Below are 22,380 nucleotides of genomic sequence, written 5' to 3' on the forward strand. Positions count from 1 at the left end.
TGTATTTGGTAAGTTTTTACATTAAAAAGGAAGATTAGGAAGATCAAGTGTTTCTACAATTCTTGAAAAAAAAACATAAATTCTTAAATTAAAATTAGAAGGAGATATCCTTAGAGGTCTTTTGTTTAAGGTATAAAACAATTTTCACATAGTCCTAAGTGTCCTATATTAATGTGAGTTCTGAAAAGCATGTTAATGCTAAAGCATATTTCACACTTCTTTAAGTATATTTTGGTTTTTAAAAATAATGCATGGGAAATCATTTTTAAAACTAGGAAGGCCAAAAGAGCTGCCCCAAAGCATTTCATTATCAAACCAAATTTGTGCATGGGTGGGGACTGGCTGGCCCACCCCAATGGAGGCCCATTGGGCCAGGCCAGCGGGGGGTGGAGGGTTGGCTGGCTGGCCCTGCTCCTGATTGGGGTGTTGGGGGCCAGGGCGGGGGGGGGGGGTGGCTGATTGGGGCCCGGATCAGGCTGGTTGGCTGTTGCAGTGCGTGTCATAGCCACTGGTTGTTCTGGTCTTTCTGCCATTCCAGTCGTTGGGCTTTTATATATATAGACTAGGGGCCCGGTGCACAAAAATTTGTGCACTGGGGAGGGGGTTCCCTCAGCCCAGCTTGCCCCCTATCACATACTGGGAGCACTAGGGGATGTCCTACTACCTGCTCCCTGCTCCCCTTGGGGAGTGGGCCAAAGCCACAATCTGGTCTCCCTTTGTGGGAGTCGACCGGGCTGATCAGGGGAAGGCACCAGCCCCATCACCGCACTGTTGCAGCCACTGCCAGTCACCGCAGCCACCAAGGTGTTTTCATCAACACGGACTCCAGTCCCTTTACCATGAAAAAATGACAACTTTCTTTAGGCATTTTCAAGAAGTGTCTTTCATAGGATATGACATTTCTTTCTTTCTTTATCCTCACCTGGGGATATGTTTCCATTGATTTTTAGAGAATGTGTAAGAGAAAGGGAAAGACAGAGAGAAACATCAAAGTGAGAGGAACACTTTGATTGGTTGCCTCCTGCATGAGCCCTGACCTGGGCCGGAGCCAGGGAGGAACCTGCAACCTAGGTACATGCCCTTGGTCAGAATTGAACCCAGAATCTGCGTTGGGCAGGCCGAGGCATTATCCACTGAGCCAAACTGGCTAGGACAGGATATGACATTTATTAACCCTCCAGCAGCAGACCTTCATTTTTTTCTCCAGGAGTGTGGTAAAAAAAACCCTAGATCACTTTTTGGACTCATATTACCCAAGTTACTAAGAATATTACCAGTGGCATACAGGGAGCTTAACCAATCAGCAGTAAGAAAAGGTGTTTCCTCTGTAGTTCACACCAATTGCTGGTTTGGCCCCTGCCCAGGCCTAACGCCTCTGGCGAGTCATTAGCCCTGGGCCAGGGCACCCTCAGCTCCAAGCCACCGTGGCCATCAAGGATCGTTGGCTGGCTGCGCCCCGGTTCGGGCCGCCACCACCATCAAGGATTACTGGCTGGCTCCTCCCCAGCCCAAGCCTAAAGCCTCTGGCTGAGGCTTTAGGCTTGGGCTAGGGCACCCCCAGCTCCCCTCCGCCGCTGCCATCTATGATCGCTGGCTGGCTCCACCCCAGTTCCCCCGCCATCGCTGCCATCAACCATCGCTGGCTCAAGGATCGCTGGCTGGCTCCTCCCTTACCCAGGCCTAAAGCCTCAGTCTGTGGCTTAGAGCCGACATATGCAAATTAGCCACCATCTTGGCTGACAGTTAATTTGCATATACTCACTGATTAGCCAATGAAAAGGGTAGCGGTTGTATGCTAATTACCATGTTTCTCTTTTATTAGTGTAGATACTTCTAACAGAAAAATTAGCTGTAATAAAAGACATCATGCTATTTTCTCATAGCTATAGTTAGAAGTGTGAAAAACCTATTTTTATATCCAATACAAGAAAAGTTTTAGAATGGTTATATAAAATATTGTGTTAAATACAATAAACTACCAATTATTGTAACAATATTCAAAATACATTTGTTAATTGAAATAAAGTTGAAGGTAAGACTAGATGAATAAATTGGCATAAAATATTTGATTGTTCTAATTCTAGAATCACATAGTTCTTGAGAAGATTACAGGGGAATTCTAAAATTATCCAAGCACTCATTTCTTTTTTTTTTTTTTTTAAATATATTTTTTATTGATTTTTTGCAGAGAGAAAGGGAGAGAGATAGAGAGTCAGAAACATCGATGAGAGAGAAACACCGATCAGCTGCCTCCTGCACAATCCCCACTGGGGATGTGCCCGCAACCCAGGTACATGCCCCTGACCGGAATCGAACCCGGGACCCTTCAGTCCGCAGGCCGACGCTCTATCCACTAAGCCAAACCGGTTTCGGCCAAGCACTCATTTCAAGTGGAAGAAATAGTTTAAAATATCTCCATTTTATTAAAAAATTAATAAAATGTATTAAATAAATAAATAAATAAATAAAATATCTCCATCCCAAATGTGCATCACAGTAATTTATAATAGGACAATGATATTGCTCCTTAAAATCTGAGTGACTGCTATCACCTTCAGCTCCCGTCCCACATCTTCCACAAGGCTTCTGCCCATTCCCGGGGATTTCATCCCTGTGGGCACTCTGTCTAAACATTTTTGCTCTTGTGGGGCTCCCAGTCTTACCCCATGCCTCACTGACTCAGAATACAGTCCATTTCTCTCAATATCCACATAAAACCACTCTCAGTGTGTAGCCAACTTTACTGAGGTTTTGACCAATTGGAGTGGGGGTGTGCGTCAAAAACAACTTAAAATTGAACATGACTTTTCCATTCCTCTCGGTCATTTTGACAAGTCAGGCTCTAGTTTCTTGTTCGTTTCCTTGACCTTCTTTCAGCTGGTACCCCAACAACTCCAAACCAATTCTCCCCATTTTGTTTTTCAGAGGCCTCTCCAGACCCTCTCCCAGACTCTGCTCTGAGCCTCTACTCAATGAGCCCTCTACTCTGGGTCACTACTTACTCCCTTCCTTCCCATCTTTACCAAAGATAGGAAATTTAGAGAGTTCTTTTCTACTGGTTTGAATTAAGCCATTAACATCCCATTTATGAAGGCAGCTAGACTTAATTTTGGTTTTAAATAACAATAAGCACCTTTTCTGCTATTCTAGCACAGTATAAACAAAAATGAGTTATCACTGTAGTGTACTGCCAGCAAAGACTTAATACAGAAGCATTTGGCAGTGACCGTAAAATATATTTCACTTTTACTAGAGGCATGTGCTTTAGCACTTTCTAAACATAGCTCCTCACAGTGAATATACCCTGGAAGTGTTGGTGAAGGCAAATGGTATGTGCATGGTTCCCTCACCACTTATTTCTTTTCATTCTGGAAGCTCATTGTCATTAGATCCATCCACACCTTCTTAAAATGTAAAGTCCTAGGCACATTTGCAGATATTGTGCCACAAGGGATAAACCTTTGACATCATTAAGCAAGTAGAAATTATGTAATCCCTTTTCTACTTGAATTTAACATACGTTATGTGCTATTACAATTTGTATAAATTATGTTCCCTTCCTTCAAAAGATTGTGAACCACAATCTAATATATACAAATTCGTACATAGACTAAAGAAATTCTAGCAGTACTCATATAGTTGAACTGAATTTCAGGTATTTTAGATAGTTGCAGAGAATGAGTTAAGAAATAGTAACATAAAAGATATTATTTTCATGATTATAACTGCTTATTCCTCAATGGGTTTTTTCCCCCCTGAAATTATCTACTTTGACACTTCATGGCCCATATATTATGACAATTTTTGGAATATGGTTACCTGCAGTAATGGGAGGGAAGCCATTAAAATAATAATGTACAGTAAATATGTAGCAGTAACACACAGAGGCAGGTACTTGATATATTTGAAGATGACAAAACACTTAAATTTATATATAACTTTAAACTGGCTTTATCTTTTAAAACTTCCTTTTGCCTTCACTTAAAAAAAATTAAGGCAAGGTAGTATTTAGTTCTTTACTTGGCAGGAGCAGTATATTACCTTTACTTGTTAGTAGCTTCAGCCAAATAAGAACTTATTAGCTACCATACTGCTGGTATCAGAGCCAATAACATTTATAGATAAAACTTTATATAAATTTGTGTTTCTGAAGTGTACTGTGTTTTATTTTTTATATATATATATATATATATATATATATATATATATACATATATATTTCTTGTACCTACCAGTGGTTATGGGAGGAATGCTGTTGATGATACTTATACAAGATTATTTTCTTACTTCTCCATTTTTCATTAGCCTCCTATAGAATTATATTCCTTTTAAGATCAAATTGTCCTTTTACTTTACAGATGCAAACATTTTTGGTAAAAGCGACTAGCCTCGGTCTGGACTAACCAGTGTGTAGATTTGTGTACTCACATCCTCTGGGAAGACGTCTTGGTGTTGACATTGCTCATGGAAAATCCATCGGAAGACTTTCTGCCTTTCAATTGCAGACGCTTCTCTGCCTGCAGGTTGAAAAGCACATCTGACCACTGCAGCAGACACAGTCTCCGTTACTTCCCCGGCCTTAAATACGAACTCAGCTAAGGTGATTAGTCCTATTTCACAACAGATATGGTGCCCTCCGGTGTCCTCGGCAGCCTGGAGAAAAGATGCTAAGCCCCAGGAAAGTGCACTACAGGGAACATAAACCTGCCTCAGGGTTTAGCCTTCAGTGTAATCCTTCTTTAGCCTCTGAGGTGCTTTGTGGGCATTCACTTACTGCCGTCCTTCAACACAAAGGGAAAATACTATGCAAATGAATAATAAGCTTTTCTTTGATGGAAATACAGCCTATTTCATATTCCCAACAGGTGTTAGTGGAAAAGTTCCTTTTGCAAGTAGGACAAAAAACAAAGCTGCCTTCCACGGAGCTGCAAAATTAAACAAAAGGTGGCAGACTATTTAAGAATCTTCTCGCATTGACAAGTGTAGTTTACTTCTCACAGACAGTGAGAAAACCCTTCAGAGTCTCTGGGAGAGCTACAACCTACACAAAAGAGAAAACATGGAACTTTGAAAATTCGACTTTTTAAAAAAATATATATTTTATTGATTTTTTACAGAGAGGAAGGGAGAGGGATAGAGAGTTAGAAACATCAATGAGAGAGAAACATCAATCAGCTGCCTCCTGCACACCTCCCACTGGGAATGTGCCCGCGACCAAGGTGCGTGCCCTTGACCGGAATTGAACCTGGGACCTTTCAATACGCAGGCCGACGCTCTATCCACTGAGCCAAACCAGTTCGGGCGAAAATTCGACTTGTTTTATTTACTAGAGAAATAGAGAATTTGTAGCATTGAAAAATAACATTCTTTTTTTTTTATTCCTACTAATTCACTAGAAGTGGAAAGTACAAAATTTAATATAAAAAAGTTAAAGTGTTACAAGTAATGCTTTAGGCTTCCTGTTGAAGATAATTTGCTCCTTTGTTGACACACATTTTTGCCCTTGGCTATTGAGGCCATTGTAAGAAACACCAGAAAGTGCTGACTGGTGTCACTCTAGGGTTACCGCTCATAAAACAGCGCACAACAGCAGGGACTTCAGTGACCACGGACCCCGTCAAGGCCCAGGTCCACCATTTCTGAGCTGTACGGCCTGGCCAAGTTGTTGAACTTCTCTGAGCCACCTTTTCCTCACCTCAGAAGAGTCTCAGAGAGTGTTTTTTGAGATGTGAAGGCAACAGTGCAGACAGGTACTTGTATAGTCCCCACTAAGTGTTAGCTGTGATGTTAGGTAACGACATTACATGGAGTCCTCAACTGAGGATCCATGGGAGAGATTTTTCTCAAGCCTGCAGTACCAGGCATAATTGGGCATTTCCCAGAGAAATCGGGCCGAAACAACATCTCAGGAATTATGTAAGCAGTGAATTTTTCTTTCTGTTGGCTAGCAGTAAAGCTCCACTTGCCTTTAGGCGTGCATTTTAAAACCGGAAACTACCTATGGCTTCAACTTGTTTTTTCTAACATCAGTGTCCCTTTGCCTTAATCTCTTTACTGAACTGTCTTTCTCATTGTATTATATGTATACTTTGATGTTTCTGCTAATCCTATATAATAAAGAGCTAATATGCTACTTAGACCAAACAGCAGAACAACTGTCTGGACAACATTCCGGATGAAGCCAGGGCTGCGAGGGCCCAGGCAGCTGGGTCTGCGAGGGCCGAGCCCCTTGCATGAATTTCATGCATTGGGCCTCCAGTCTATAATAATAAAAGCATGATATGCTAATTAGACCAAAACACCTTCCAGACGACCACACTATGACTGACATCCACTGGTGCCAGGCCAGCCAAGGCATGGGGCAATGCGATTGGTTGGGGGCCCAGCCATCGCCCCATGATAGCCCCGCAGAGGGAGGCCCAGGCCACCGACCCGTGGGCTGCGGCAGGTGGGTGGGGCCTCCCTCTGTGAGGGAAGCCCTGGTCCCAGGTGCCAGAGGGAAGCCAGTGCTGGCAGCTGGGGGAAGGAAGGCCTACTCTTGCATGAATTTAGTGCATCAGGCCTCTAGGGAATAATAAATGCATAGAGATTTCATCACTCTGATAATACCCAAATTAGAAGAGCTTGTGTCTGAGAGGCTTGTTTATACATTGCTCAATGGGAACTTGTAAACGCATTGTTTTTATACAAGCAACATCCTAAAGTTCATTTAAGTTCCTGGCAGCCCATATGACCCTATCTAGCGGTGTAACAGCAGTCCTCATTTCAATGTGAATCTACCATTTATAATTCTGCTCTGGAAATGTGCTCAGAGTGCCGGTGGGTTCATGAGTGACAGGATTTCTCCTGATCCAACACTGGATGAGTTTCCAGACCCCCACTTGCAGTTGTTACTTCTCTTACTCCCCTATACCAGCTCCTGCTATGAGGTTGGGGTTGAGACTAGAGGAAGGAAGGAAGGAAGGAAGGAAGGAAGGAAGGAAGAAGGAAGGAAAGAAGGAAGGAAGGTCAAGAGCCTTGACATGGAAGGCGTAAGAGAAATAGTGGACTTCTGGAGAGTCTGGACTCTGATTGGAAGAGGGAGAGAAGATATAGAAGCTTCTGGTATCCAGTTAATACATCCCAGTCTGGCTGTGCTGATTGTTAAAATACTGAAATTCTCCTATAGTGGTTGGAAGATAGTCACTGCCCTGAGCACCCAAGTGCTCTCCTGAGCCGGTTGCTCCTCTCTCCCCTGAGACACCCACACACAGTACTGCATCTGAAGGGTAGTTCCTAACACAGCAGGGGCCTGCAGCTTCCTGCTCTAGCACCTCAACTACAGTCCAACCGGATTGGTCTATCCTGGGGGTGACTGTTGCTGAATGAGAGCGAAAGATCAGTGCTGAGGACTGGGTTCTCTGACGGTGTGACGCCGGAGGAGGGGGAATGGCAGGCCCAGAAGGCCCTGGCTAGTTTGAGAATGGTTGGGAGAAGCTCCACAGGAAGAGAGGAGCAGATGAGGATGAGAGGCTAGCAGTGGCCTTGGGGGTGATTTGTTGTAAATTTGTACCCTACACTCAGTCAAAGAAAAGCCTCTTTATTTTCCTGCATCTGGTCTAGCCTCCTCCCAAGGTCCTACTCTCTGGATAAGAGGTGAGAAACTATGCTTAGTGCAATCTGGTAAATTAAACCTACCCAATACTATAAAGAATCAGTGTTTCTCAGGTAACATGGTCAATTCCAAGATTAAATTATCACCCTTGGATTTTTTCTCCATCTCCTTTTCTTCCTTGAGATGGCACCTGGTTTGAGGGGTGGACAGCTTGCAGTGCCTTTGTGGTGAAGGAGTGGAGGAGGGGATCTCAGAGAGAGTTGAGGGACCATATTCTTCCCTTCTGCTCTCCTGGTGCTCCCGCAGGCTCAGGGCCCTGCTGGCTTCCCAGTGCAGCATCACTGCCTGCTGCCTCAGCATCTGACACTGCGGATTGGCCATGCATCTCCTGTAGCCCTTGACCACAGAGTTATTTTTGCACGGCACGGGAGACCCACTCTAGCAAGCTTCCCAGACTGCGTCTCTACTATTCTTTTAGCACCCAAGGGGATGCAGACACTTCTAGGGCCTTCCATTCATGCCACTCAGGGTCGCTCAGAGAAGCTAATTCAGGCTCTCTCTGCCTGGCCTCTTGGCAATGCTGGATTGCGCCAGGGCACTAGCTGAGAAGTGTTCCTCCAGGAAATCACATGAGGCGTGTAGCAAAAGTCCTCTGTGCTCACCTAGCACAGCACTGCTGTCCTGGACTCTAGAATGCCCGGTGCCCCTGGAATCTAAGGGTAGGCCACCTTCTTCTTGACTTTCTGGGACTTTCCTGATGTACAACTGTGAGCAGTCCTCCAGTCCCAGCCCTTGATATGCTAACCAGTGGGGATGATCTGGAATTAAGTTATCCATTCTCTCTGTACAAAGCCTAGTTTTAAGTTCAAATGTCTCAACTAAGTAAATGAAAAAAGAAAGTGTGGGACTCAAAGCCAGCCTACCCCAGCTTCTTCATTGATGAAAGTTCTCACCCCCTCCCTTCCTGTGGCAATAAACCTCATGGCCCCACCTCTGAGCCATCTTAAGAAGTGGCTTCTGCCTTTGTAGCTTCACATCTTTGTATCATCTCTATCTATTTAATTTAGCTTCAAATTCTGTTCTTGCTAAATCTCTTACTGACTTAACATCAGTGACTTTTCTGGGTGTGGTGAGGATACACTGAAAAATAAAAATTGTTTTTGAACTATTTTAAATCATCATTTGTTTTGATGCTGACACATTTCTGATCCACCAAGCCCTTGAAATTATTTTCTCCTGTAGTGTTGACAGCTCTATTTCTGGAAATTAATCATGTAAGTATAGAAATGGAGTGCAATGGGATTTATTCCAAGAACACTTTTTTTTTTTCATGTAACAAAAAGAAAGAATAGGAAATATCCTTCTTCATCTGTTCTCCCTTTCTTTGCCCAAAATATAGATGCCCCGGTGCCCCTGGAATCAAAGGGTAGGTCACCTTCTTCCTGACTTTCTGGGACTTTCCTGATGTACAACTGTGAGCATGATTTAAGAAAACTAAAAAATTGGGATCTCTAGCTTAATGATATTGTGATTCATTTGTTAAAAATATGGTGGCAGCATTAAATACATTCTTCTGAAATTGTTAGATCCTGTCTTATAATGCTTCTAACAATTAGCAAGCCTTGTACAAATGAAAATATTTATTATAACATACATCACATCAATTTGCATATATTCATATCTATGAAATATATTACTGTATTGTTATGAAGGCAATGGCATTGAACCAGTGAACTTTGATTCATCTCTTGCTCAGGCAGGATGGGGTAAAAGTAGGTTTACAATTGTGAGTACACGAAACACAGTTTATTTTTGTTGTATTATTGTATTATTTTCCATACAAACAACTATAAACCTACTTTTGCCCTACTCTGTATATATTGCACAAGTGGACAATAGTTTGGAAATAGTAAGATAAGAAAGACAATCAACAAAGGTTTTTGTTTCTTTAGATACTAGTTTTAACAGTTGTTTTTCTTAATTTCCCTAATTTTAAAAGTCTCACTTTCCTTAATATCCCCATTAAAATATAAGATTACTTATTAACTTGTTTTATCACTTAAAATCATTCTAAGATTTAGAAAGCCATGAACCCTGAAAAAAGTAACACTAAAAAATGATATCCCGCATGGCAAAGGGCTTTTAAAATATCATTTGATTTTAATGGCCATAAAATGCTGAGCACCATGAGAACTATACGCCAAAGACATGGTTCTTGCTTACAATTTATCAAAAAATGTTTTGCAAATGACTTTTGTTTCTTCTACATGACTCCCCTGATCCTCTCTCTTCACCACTGATATAGCATAAATACTAAGCAGGAAAAATAATTAACAAGGTATAGAAAAGAAAGTTTGCTAGGCAACATGAAGAAATGACATTTTCTCTTCAAACAGGAAAATCAATTCAAACAATTGCACTTGTAAATTGCTTATTAGTAGTTTATTTATTTATTTATTTATTTATTTAAAATAAATCTTTATTGTTCAGATTATTACAGTTGTTCCTCTTTTTTCCCCCCATAACTCCCCTCCACCCAGTTCCCACCCCAACTTCTGCCCTTACCTGCCCCCACTGTCCTCATCCATAGGTGTACGATTTTTGTCCAGTCTCTTCCCCCCCCCCCACACCCCTTCCTCCCGCCCCCCCCCCGAGAATTGTCAGTCCACTCCCTTTCTATGCCCCTGATTCTATTATATTCACCAGTTTACTCTATTCATCAGATTTTTTATTCACTTGATTTTTAGATTCACTTGTTGATAGATATGTAATTGTTGTTCATAATTTTTATCTTTACCTTTTTTTCTTGTTCTTCCTCTTCTTAAAGAATACCTTTCAGCATTTCATATAATACTGGTTTGGTGGTGATGAACTCCTTTAGCTTTTTCTTACCTGTGAAGATCTTTATCTGACCTTCAATTCTGAATGATAGCTTTGCTGGATAAAGTAATCTTTGTTGTAGGTTCTTGGTATTCATCACTTTGAATATTTCTTGCCACTCCCTTCTGGCCTGCATAGTTTCTGTTGAGAAATCAGCTGACAATCATATGGGTACTCCCTTGTAGGTAACTGACTTTTTTTCTCTTGCTGCTTTTAAGATTCTCTCTTTGTCTTTTGCCCTTGGCATTTTAATTATGATGTGTCTTGGTGTGATCTTCTTTGGATTCCTTTTGTTTGGGGTTCTCTGCTCTTCCTGGACTTGTAAGTCTATTTCTTTCACCATGTAGGGGAAGTTTTCTGTCATTATTTCTTCAAATAGGTTTTCAATATCTTGCTCTCTCTCTTCTTCTGGCACCCCTATAATTCGGATGTTGGTATGCTTAAAGCTGTCCCAGAGGCTCCTTACACTATCTTGATATTTTTGGATTCTTTTTTCTTTCTCAGTTGGGTATTTTTTGCTTGTTCGTATTTCAAATCTTTGACTTGATTCTTGGGATCCTCTAGTCTGATGTTGGATCTCTGTATATTATTCTTTATTTCAGTCAGTGTATGCTTAATTTCTAGTTGGTCCTTTTTCATATCCTTGAGGGTCTCACTAAATTTATCGACGGTTTCTAGAAAATTCTTGATAAACCTTATAACCGTGGTTTTGAACTCTATATCCAATAATTTGCTTTCCTCCATTTCTGTCATTTGTGATCTGTTTCTTTGTCTCCACATTTTGGCTGCTTCCCTGTGTTGATAGAGTGGCTTTGTGTGCTAGGTGTCCTATAGGACTCAGTGGCTCAGTCTCCCCAATTACCTGAGGTGGACACTCTTGGTGCACCACTTTGTGGGCTGTGTGCACAGTCTTGTTATAGTTAAACCTTGATTGTTGTTGGTATCACTGGGAGGAATTGACTTCCAGGCCAATTGTGAGAATCAGCTGTGTCTACAGTGGGAGAACTTCTGTGCTGAAGACACCCTTATGGGGCAAGACTTGCTTCAGTGGGGCTTTGGTGCTCACTGAGTCTGCCCCTTGAGTGTGTCCCTTATAAATCTGAGGAGTTGTAATCTGGATGGTCCCACTCTGATCACTGGGTACACTGGCTCTTGGATCTCTAAGGAGGTGCTAATTTAGCCTCTGCCTGAGGCTACCCAGCAGGAGCTATGGAGAGATTTGCAGATTCCTCTTCCTTGTTTGGGGTTTGGAGGTGCTCAGATGAGGCCCAGCTGTGAAGCAATGCAAGCTGCTGTGGGGCCTTGAGCCTTCTTTTGGATGTTCTGGTTTTCTCTGACCCAGCTGCAGTTTGTTAGGTAATTTTAGATCTCAAAGGGCCAGCCCATTCATATGCAAAAGGCTCTACTCTCAGCTTGGGTGGGGCGGGGTCTCAGGGAATCAACAGGGCGGAGCAAACAGCTATGGCTGGTCCTCAGTCCTGCCCTAAGAGGCTCCCGGGTCTCAGTGTCCCACGGTAATTGCTGCAAGCACCTCTGAGAGAAAGCCGCCCTCGAGTTCTGCCCGCTGCCAGACAGTCCAGTTTCTCCCCGTATGAGTGTGGGTCCCCAGAGACTCGCCCGGAACTGGAGTCAGGGCTGTTGGGAGCTTGAGACTCCCTCCTGATTGGAAAAGACACCGGCGTCCTCCATTGCCAGCCCTTTCTGAGGACCTCTGTACTTTATTTCCACACCTCCTCTGAGTCTCAGTGTGCTTTTCTCTTTCCTTCTAGTTGTAGAATTTCCACTCAGCCAGCCTTCCTGTGGTTCTGGGTGATGTCTGTTTTGTCTTTAGTTGTAGTTTTGAAGTGGTTGTGCGAGGCAGCAATTTCAGGTGTTTACTTATGCTGCCATCTTGGTTTCTGTCTGCTTACTAGTAGTTTTTGTTGTTGCTTTTTGGTTTGGGTTTTTTTGGGGGGAGTGGTGGTGGAACAAAGATCACAGTATAAAAACTCTTCCAGGGACCTGAATCTAGATTACTTGGCCAACCACACAAACTTCCAAAATTGAACATATTTTTGTTATGTGGGTATTAATTGTAATGGAATTTGACTTTTTCAAATTATTTGTATATCTCCAAATAATAGAAAGATTCCCAATAAAGGGTGGATCTTGGAAAATGGGAACTACAGTTACCATGCTCTTACGGCCCTGTAAAACGTTGAGCTGTTCTGCTGGGTGTCATGATGATTCATGGGTAACATATTTTTTTCTGCCATTAGAACACTTGCAAAAGTAAGCTGGAATTACCTCAGTTGACTGCTATTAGCCAAAGCTCCAGGACCTGCTGCCAAAAATAAGTCCTTGTAATGATAGATTTCAACAGTTGTACAAAGCAGACTTTTAAAGATTGGTTTCAGGAAACTAAATATTACTTACTGTGACAAAGGGTCTATCATTAATAGATATTTAGCCCTGACCAGATAAAATGAACAGAATTCCTTTGAACAATGTAATAATGTTTACAGAAGTAGCACAATCATGCTAATGATATTTTTTTCTTTACTTAAAGTCTTCTTCTTGGTAAAGAGCCTCTGTAGTTTTACAAATATTACCTCACCCATACCTAAAACATCTACTTTTTTTTAGAAGGCAGTAATGGCATTTGATCAAGTCCTCAAAAGGTTCAATAACTGCGTTTCACACGTTGTGGATCATTGATGAAGTCAGAAAGAAGTGGGCTCGGGTTTCCTCACCCCCAGTGTAGTGCTCTGATTCCTGGTGTGAGCAGTATCCTGTTTCAAAGCAATCTCAAATGTCAACATTTTATACATAAATAATGAGTCACTTTTATGAGTACCACATGGCATGAAATACCTTTTTTTAACTATAATAAAATATAACTTAAAATTTACCATCTTAACCATTTTTAAGTGTGCAGTTCAATAGCAAGCTCATTCACACTGTTGTGCAGCCAATCTCCAGAACTTTCTTCATCTTGCAAAACTAAAGTTCTACACCCATTAAATAACTCTCCATTCTCCATGCACCCCCAACTCCTGGCAACCACTTTCTACTTTCTGGTTCCATGATTTTGACCATTCTGGGTAACTCATGTAAGTGGAATCACAGAGTATTTATTCTTTTTGTGACTGGCTTATTTCACCTAACATAATGTCGTCAAGGTTTATCCATGTAGCATGTGTCAAAATTTCCTCTCATTATGAGGCTGAATAAAATTCCATTTTATGTATATAACATCTTTTGTTTGTTCATTCACTCATTCATAGGCATTTGAGTGGCTTCTGTCTCTTGGCTATTGTGAAAAAGCAGCTGTGAAAATACCTCTTCAAGACCCTGCTTTTAATTCCACCTGGAAGTGGAATTTCTAGATCATACGGTAATTCTATTTTGTTGTTATTGTTGTTGTTGTTAATCCTCACTCAAAGATATTTTTCCCATTGATTTTTAAAGAAAGTGGGAAGGAGGTAGGGAGAGAGAGAGAGAGAGAGAGAGAGAGAGAGAGAGAGAGAGAGATGGGTGTGAGATAGACATTGATTTGTTGCCTCCCACATGAGGCCTGACTAAGCTAGGAATTGAGCCTGCAACCCAGGTATTGTGCCATTGACCGGAATTGACCCTGAGACCATTCAGTCCAAGGCTGACGCTCTAACCACTGAGAATACTGGCCAGGGCTGGTCATTCTCTTTTTAATTTTTTGAGGAGTTGCCATACTGTTTTCCACAGCAGTTGCACCATTTTAGATTCCTATCAGCAGTGCACAAGGGTTCCAATTTCTCCACAACACTTTTTATTTTCTGGGTTTGTTGTTTTTGTTGCTATTTTTGATAATGGTGACCCTATTGGATATGAGGCGGTTTTGATATGCATTTCCCTCCTAATGATTACTGAAATGGAGCATCTTTTCATGTGATTGATTATTGACTCTTCGTTTATTTCTTTTGGAGAAATGTCTATTCAAGTCCTTTGCTCATTTTTTAATTAGATTGCTTTGTTGTTGTTGTTGTTAAGTTGTAGTTCTTTATATATTCTGGATATTAACCAGGTATATAATTTACAAGTATTTTTCCCCCTACAGAATGATATCAGTTATATGTAGAATCTTAAAGAAGTCAAGCTCATAGAAACAGGTAGAAAAGTGGTTGCCAGGGGCTGGGAATAGGGGAAATAGAAGTTGGTACAATGGTACAAACCTTAATCTATGAGATGAATAAGGTCCGAGGAGATAATGTGAAGCATGGGGACTATAGTTGATTATGCCCTGTTGTATATTGAAATTTCCTAAGAGAGTAGAACTTAAATATTTTTACCAAACAAATGAAAGGCAAATATTGCAACAGCATGGGTGGTCTAGAGAGTATTTTGCTGAGTGAAATAAACCAGTCATAGAAAGACAAATATCATATGATTTCACTTATACGTGGAATCTAATGAACAAAATAAAGAAACAAAATAGAAACAGACTCATTACAGAGAACAAACTGGCAGCTGTTAGAGGGAAGGGAGGTTGGGGGACTGGGTGAAAAGGTGAATGGATTAAGAAAAAAAACACACAAAAAACCCTCATAGACACATGCCCGGGATGACCAGCAGACCCAGAGTGACAGCTGAATGGATTACTCCGACACAAGGCTGGGAAAAGAGGGCTAAGGGACTGCCTGGCTAAAGGAACCAGACAGCCTCAATTGCCTGCCTTGTTAGGCTTTTATTGTAGCAGCAGTTTGAGATGAAGTTTATCTTTTAGACACAATCAGTAGCATAAGTAACCTTGGAGGACACATGTGTTTGTAGTGTCCTATAAGCAAGGACACACAAAGATTAAGCATAAGGATTCCAGTAAACACCCAGGGGTCTGCATGTGCACAGACTTGTTTGGAAAGGTCAAGGAATAATTAGGGGCACTGCCTTCAGCACTCCCCTAAGTCTCCCCTAAGTCAGAATTCCGATAAACAGGGCAGGCGGACTTCCACACACTTCCCTTTTCTCAGAATGTCCTCCTTACAAACTTTCCAACCAAGTCTCGTGTGCTCCCCAACAGACACAGACAACAGTGTGGTGAATACAAGAGGGAAAGGAGGTGTGGGAGGTAGTGGAGAGTAAAGGGGGATAAATGGTGATGGAGGGAAACTTGATTTTGGGAGGTAAACACACAATACAATATATAAATGATGTATTATAGAATTGTGCACCTGAAAACTGTATATGTATTAACCAATGTCACCCCAATCAATTTAATAAAAATTTAAAACAAAAACAAAGGCAAATATGTGAGATGAGGGATATGTTAAGTTGATGGGAGAATACTTTCACTATATATATATATCATATAATCATATCATATATATCATATAATCATGTTGTACACTTTAAATACCTTATAATGTTGTTAATTATACCTAAATAAAGCTAAAAAATTTCTAAATACTGGAAAAATGATTTCCTCAATTTTCTGTGGTTTGTTCTAAGCAACAGTTCTTAGAGACATGACACAGTTTTAAAGTTTTCATCTAGCTTCTTAACATTTTCTCTGTCACCTTCTTAACAGTCAACAAAACGACCGATCAAGCTGTGATGTGTAGCATTTTCTGATTTCTGTAGTGTTCATACTCCCTCCTTGGCTGATTTCAAGCGGCACAACATTCTGCATCATTTCCACCATTCTGGTACGTACTGGTAAATAACCTCAAAAGCATAGAAATAGTAAAATGTGGTAAAATAATTAGGAAGTGATGAGTTTTGAGGATGTATTACCTTCATTTTAATAGAATTTATTTAATTCTGCCTACATAGCTTGATTTTTAATAATGGCTGTGTTTACCAACCAACCAACCAAATTCCTGAAAATGGAATAATCCGCTCTTGTGAACTGGCCTGAGCACCTCACTGCTCAGACCACTTCTGCCCTCAGCCATCCACATTCCTTACACTCCCCAACAATGTCAGCATTTGGCTTGGGTTTCTAAAATAGTGTACAATTTTAAAATCTTTAAAATCTTTCAAGTAAGTCTTAGCTAATTGGTATTCACAGTCCTTCTAAATCTGGCCCCTGCACACCTAGTCACAGCGCTTCCACACCTCATTAATGTGAACCTTGTTGCATTTCCAGTCCAGCCAGGCGCCTCCCTGCCCTGCTCTTCACTCCGACCTTGCACATTCTTGACTCTGGGCCCAGCCTCCTCTCTGTTTCTCTGGGAAGCCTTCCCCCTTTCTCACCCAAGTTCAACCCTTCCTTCAGGGCCCCGCTCCAGTTCCACTGACTGCTAAACCTTCTCTCGGCACCTCAGCAATTTCTCTTATCGCTTTATGACGCTTACAGCTTCTACCATAAGATGCACCCCTTAATGAAGTATTACATTGTCCTGATCTTTCATTGTTGTCACATCTTGTTCTTCGTTTCCCAAGTAGGATGCTGGAAATGTATGACATCTCCAATTAGAATGCAAGGAGAAGACTCATGTTTATTTACTAGGATACTTTTTGAGCATCCTCCCCATGCATATGCATACATTCAAAAGTATTTACTGAGCACCTAGTGTGTATCAGGGGCTGTGCTAGGCATTAGGGATAAATCTGTGAAAGTCTTTGTAAAGGAATAAGACACAAGTTTACCTTTGCCTGCCTCAACGACAAGGCACACACCAGGCATTCAATAATTAATGACATTAAGTTCGGGAATGAAGTATATAAACAGAACCACTAAACTTCAGAGGCAAGCAGGGATCCTAGGCCAGGGATTCTCGGTGGGGACAATGGCGCCTCCTCGGGAACTTTTTGGGACCCTGCGGAGCAGCGGTTCTCAACCTGTGGGTCGCGACCCATTTGGCGGTCGAACGACCCTTTCACAGGGGTCACCTAAGACCATCCTGCATATCAGATATTTACATGACGATTCATAACAGTAGCAACATTACAGTTATGAAGTAGCAATGAAAATAATTTTATGGTTGGGTCACAACATGAGCAACTGTATTTAAAGGGCCAGAAGGTTGAGAACCACTGCAGTGTGGTGGGTTTTGGTTGTTTGCCTGTTTATTATTTATTTATTTATTTATCTATTTATTTTAATATTTTTTTTATTGATTTCAGAGAGGAAGGGAGAGGGGGAGAGAGATAGAAACATCAATGATGAGAGAGAATCACTGATCGGCTGCTTCTTGCATGCCCCCTACTGGGAACTGAGCTCGCAAGCCGGGCATGTGCCCTGACCAGGAATCGAACTGTGACCTCCTGGTTGACACTCAACCACTGAGCCACGCCAGTCGGGCTATTTGCCTGTTTAGATGCTGTGGTGAGGTTTTGCATGGTTACAGGGACAGGGGACATCCTGCCGTGTGTGTGGACAGGCCTTCTCAGCAAAGAAGTGCATTGCCTCACACACAATTTTAAAGTGTTTAGTTGGGAATTTATGAAGACAAATGGGTAGAGTTTAAAACTGAACTTTATAAGACGTTCTCTTGCATGGTTGTTGACACACACCGAATTTTCCAGGTATTCAACTATGATATAAGTGGAATCTTCCTTGTGCTCCAGCTTTATTAAGTGCTTGTTCATCATAACAAAACCGATCACATCACAGACGACAGAGCCATTCATGGTATTTGAGTCACCAAATCAACACATTGTATTTTTCTGCATTCTTAGTCATTATCTACATGTATTTATTTCTCTATCTATATAAAACCGCACAATATCTATGATATACTAATTTACATGTATTTATTTCTCTATCTATATAAAACCTCACAATATCTATGATATACTAATTTTTATTTGATCTCAAAATGTCAAATAAAAAATAGACCGTTGTCTATAAATAACAACACATTATTATATTAAACACCCTTTAACTATTTTGATACATAATAAATGGAATATTAAACACAGTAATATAAACACATAAAAATTAGGTAAGATATTTTCAATGTAGTGGGTACAAGCAGCTGACTTTTCATATGTCTCAGTGTAGCTGTGCTGGGGTATTTACATGTTAAATAAAATACATATGACCTATTAGATGACTTTCCTTGCTTTTCTCCTTTATATTCTAGTTAGGGCATGATATTGATTTTTTGGAAGTGTGTAGGCAGGTTGCATTATCTATGAATTCCACTTCAGGATATTAAGGGGATATTTCAAAATGTTGGTTGTAAGAAGGGGCTTTGGGTCTAATGAGAATGACCATTGCTCTGCAGGACCAAGGAAATCTGAAATCACAAAGGTTTCTATCTCTACTACAACCTTGTTTCATTGCAGTGGGGGCTTTGCTCACCCTCCTGCCCTCCTTGAAAGCATTCATGCCCCAGGACAGGGTCTGTGTTCTTTTGAATCTCGGGGCGCTGGTCCTCTGAGTAACTAGTGATGACATGGATGCTAAAATAATGGAGACCGCAAAGTGCAATAGGATATTGGGCAAAAAAAAGGAGAGCTTGCCTTCCGTGTCACTCACAACTCATAAGGGTGGTATGTGGAACAGAAAGAACGTCTTTGGTGGTAGGCGCCGCCCTAAGAACTGGAGTTCAGACCCCAGGGGAATTAAGCTAAATTTTAGTGTCTCCTGCCCTTCCCCGTCATGTCAAAGTTATGTCTCCTACAGCAGAACGGAGGTTTTAACACTCATCAACGAAAGATGGGTTCTAAATACCTTGTCGCTTTGAGTCAAGCTTTAGGAAACGAGGAAAGGCAAAATGCTTGAAAATGTATCTGTGACACTTTGAAAGAAAAATAGCCTGGTAATTATTACCCAGTGAGCACACCCCACCTTGGCCTCCCCACCCCCCAACAACACGCACAAACACTGACACACATCAGTCACCATTTTACAAAGGTACGTTTTGTTTTCATTTCTTTGTAGTGTCGTTCTCTTGGCTCAAAACTGCAGCTGAGCCCAGCTGGTGTGGCTCAGTGGTAGAGTGTCAACCTATGAAGCAGGCCGTCCTGGTTCGATTCCCAGTCAGGGCACATGGCTGGGTTGTGGACTCAATCCCCAGTAGGGGGCATGCAGAAGGCAGCCGATCAATGATTCTCATCATTGATGTTTCTACCTCTCTCTCCTCTCCCTTCCTCTCTGAAATCAATAAAAATAAAATGTATTATTTATATATGTAATATATATATTTTAAAACTGCAGCTGAGATTTACAAAAGATTAATAACTAAGTATCCCCATTATTAGCTAACCTAACTAATTTATCCTTGACGTAACAGGGACAAACCCTGATCAAAGATTTATGCTTGGTGCCACACCCTGGGGCCATAAACCTGGGCTCCCTCGACTGGAAGAGCAAACACCCTTCAGAGGGAAACAGGCTGAGGCTGGTCACAGCGCTGATTAACCAAGGTGCACGGTTCACCCACCAGTTCACCCACGTAGAGAGCACCCATGTAGGGAGTCTGGGACCTGGGGCGTGAGCAAAAACCAGTCAGTCAGGGAGAGAAGTTAATTGCAAATACAACCAACTGCCAGCATGTCAAGTGATGTTCTGGTAGGAATGATGAATTATTTAGGTAGAAGAGAAAAATAAGTGATTTTCTCTTTTGTCCCTAGGGTAAATGCATTCGTTTTTCTTCTCCCTAGTATTTCTCTTTTCTCTTCACCTGTTGCCCTTCTAAAGACACACGAAGAGAAGCAGGGCGATCGCTTATCCTTTCCATCTATTAGTGCAAAAATGGAATTTCTGCCTCTGCTCCTGCCTCAGAAACCATGGCGACGGCCTTTTGACCTGGGTGGCTGCGGCTAGAGTTTCAGGCTTGTGACTTGCAAGGAAAAGGCTGCATTGTCAGCACCTGCAATCAGAGAGAGCCCGGGACCCGAGTCCTTCCAGCCGTGCCTTCCGGGACACAATTCCACTTTTGTGGATGTTTGTTTTATGTGGTGAGACTGACGAGCGAGCCATCTTCTGCTGAGTTTGCAGGAGGTGTGAAGAGAGGGTGACGATGAAATGTAATGTTGGAAAATGAGCCTCCGTCTTACAAAATGCCAAAGGAATTCAGCAGCTCTGCCCCAGCCTTTGGAGAAAGGGGCCAGCTTGTGTTTCATAGGCTCACACTGACTGGAAGGGGCTCATTTGAGTTTAGAGAGAGGGAATTCTTTGTCCATAAACGCAGCATCCACGGCCAAAGGAGTTATCTTTGTTTCTTCCCCAGAACAGAGCCTCAGGACACGAGGGCACCTCAGACTTAATATAACAACAATGCTGACATTTATGGAGCATATCCTCTGTACTAAGCACTATGCAGGGTACTGCTCACACCCTCTGGTGCACTCATTACAGCAGACCTGTCAGGCAGGTATTCTGATTACTTTCATTTTACAGACTAGGATGCTGAGGCAAAGCTACCATCAGGCTTGCATTGCCAGTAAGAGATGGCGTGTGGGATTTGAACCCAAGCCTGTCTGGCTTTATAAGCTCCACCCCCACACACACTGCTTTAGGCTGGAGTTGAGTGAACCGAAGCCAAACTTCCTTCCTTCCACACTGCATCCCAGGGATGTGCCACTGGGATTTCTGGGCCTTTTCTTGGTTCTCCTGCTCCTGGTCCCGTCTCCGCAGGTGACTCACTTTTTCTTGCAGTTGAGGTCTCAAAGCATGCAGTTATTACTATTATTTGGTGACCTGGGATAGGACCGTCCGCTCTCAGAAAACACAAGGTGAGCGCAAGTGTCTGAAAGTTCTGTGCTAATGCTGTCTGGTGCCCTTTAGCTAAGGGAACCTGAGTCCATAGCTGCCATCTCTCTAGCTCTAATTTTGGAAGCATCGCGATTAGGAATGCATCCAGTCTAGGTGGAACTCTGCTTTACATGTCTGAAAGGGCAAGGCTTTCCTTGGCTTGTTCTGGGATTCCAAAGAGCAGGTGAAGATGTTTCTCATACACTGAGAGCTGGATGGATGATACCTCCTTTGCACATTGGCCTGGGAAATCTTGAGTATCACAGGAGGCTACTGGGATGTCTACTTGCATGAGAGCCCCTCAGGGTCTTGGAAAAATGAGAATGTGAATTTTGGAAAGTTACAAACTCCAAGAGTACCAGATGAAGGCTGCCCTTAACTTAGGGGGTTCGGGGTGTCCTGAGAATGATCTATGTCTTGAATGAGGGAAGGAAAATCGGCCCCCGGGAAAAGTTCAAGTGCAATAGGGGAGAAGTACTCTATTATCTGCCCGCATTTCTCTACATCTGGGGACTATATCCCAAGTCCCTCCAAAAGGAGCAGGCTACTTTTCAAAGGGGGCTCAAAGCATCTGATAGTAGTGTAAGGCCAGGCCACTGGAAGTTTAGCAAAGAAAAAACAAAAAAAGCTATTTGCTGGCAGAGGAGAATGCTTCTTCGGCTTTAAGGAGTAGTGTGGTGAAAGAAACAGAGCCAAGAACCATATTCCAGTGATAGGGAAGTAACAGCCCTTGAACCAGGCCACCAAGAGACAGACCAGGCAACACGAACCACAGCTGTGTTGAGAAAGCTCCAGGAGCAAGACCAGGAGGGCTGACCCCGAGCCAACAGAAAACTGGGGAGCCTAGTTTCTTGGGGCTTCCTATCCCAGTGACTTCCTTGGAAAACTCAGGGTCTAAGCTGAGTTGTAGACTCCTTCCCCACACTGGAGTGCAATTGTCCCCAAGGACAGGGAGGTCTGGGGAAACAAAGGCCATGCAGTGTTATGGGTTGATTGCATTCCCTCAGAATTTATACGTTGGTGTCCTACCCTGGTAGCTCAGAATGTGACCTTATTTGGAGAGAGGCCCTTTATGGAAATAATCAAGTTAAAATGAGGTAATTAGGGTAGGCCATAAGCAAAGAACAGAAATCCTTATAAAAAGGGATTTTTAAAAACTTTTTAAAAAATATTTTTATTGATTTCAGAGAGGAAGGGAGAAGAAGGGAGGGATAGAAACATCAATGATGAGAGAGAATAATTG

At 42.1% G+C, this 22,380-nt stretch overlaps 1 protein-coding gene across 3 annotated transcripts in view; it reads left to right on the top strand.

The window, feature by feature from the left end:
* Positions 1-22,380, top strand: part of LRRC31 (leucine rich repeat containing 31) — a 115,899-nt gene that overhangs the window by 49,680 nt on the left and 43,839 nt on the right. For 2 of the 3 annotated variants that reach the window (XM_070406835.1, XM_070406834.1), the window contains 3 exons: positions 4,359-4,600; positions 13,741-13,850; positions 16,017-16,134. The gene's annotated coding sequence lies outside the window, so the exon portion shown is untranslated. The remainder of the gene's footprint in view (positions 1-4,358; positions 4,601-13,740; positions 13,851-16,016; positions 16,135-22,380) is intronic. The other variant, XM_070406836.1, reaches the window with a different exon arrangement.

The sequence above is a fragment of the Myotis yumanensis genome, unplaced genomic scaffold, assembly GCF_028538775.1.
Source record: "Myotis yumanensis isolate MYYU_CA2020_CCGP unplaced genomic scaffold, mMyoYum1.0.hap1 SCAF_2, whole genome shotgun sequence".
Classification (NCBI taxonomy): Eukaryota; Metazoa; Chordata; class Mammalia; order Chiroptera; family Vespertilionidae; genus Myotis; species Myotis yumanensis.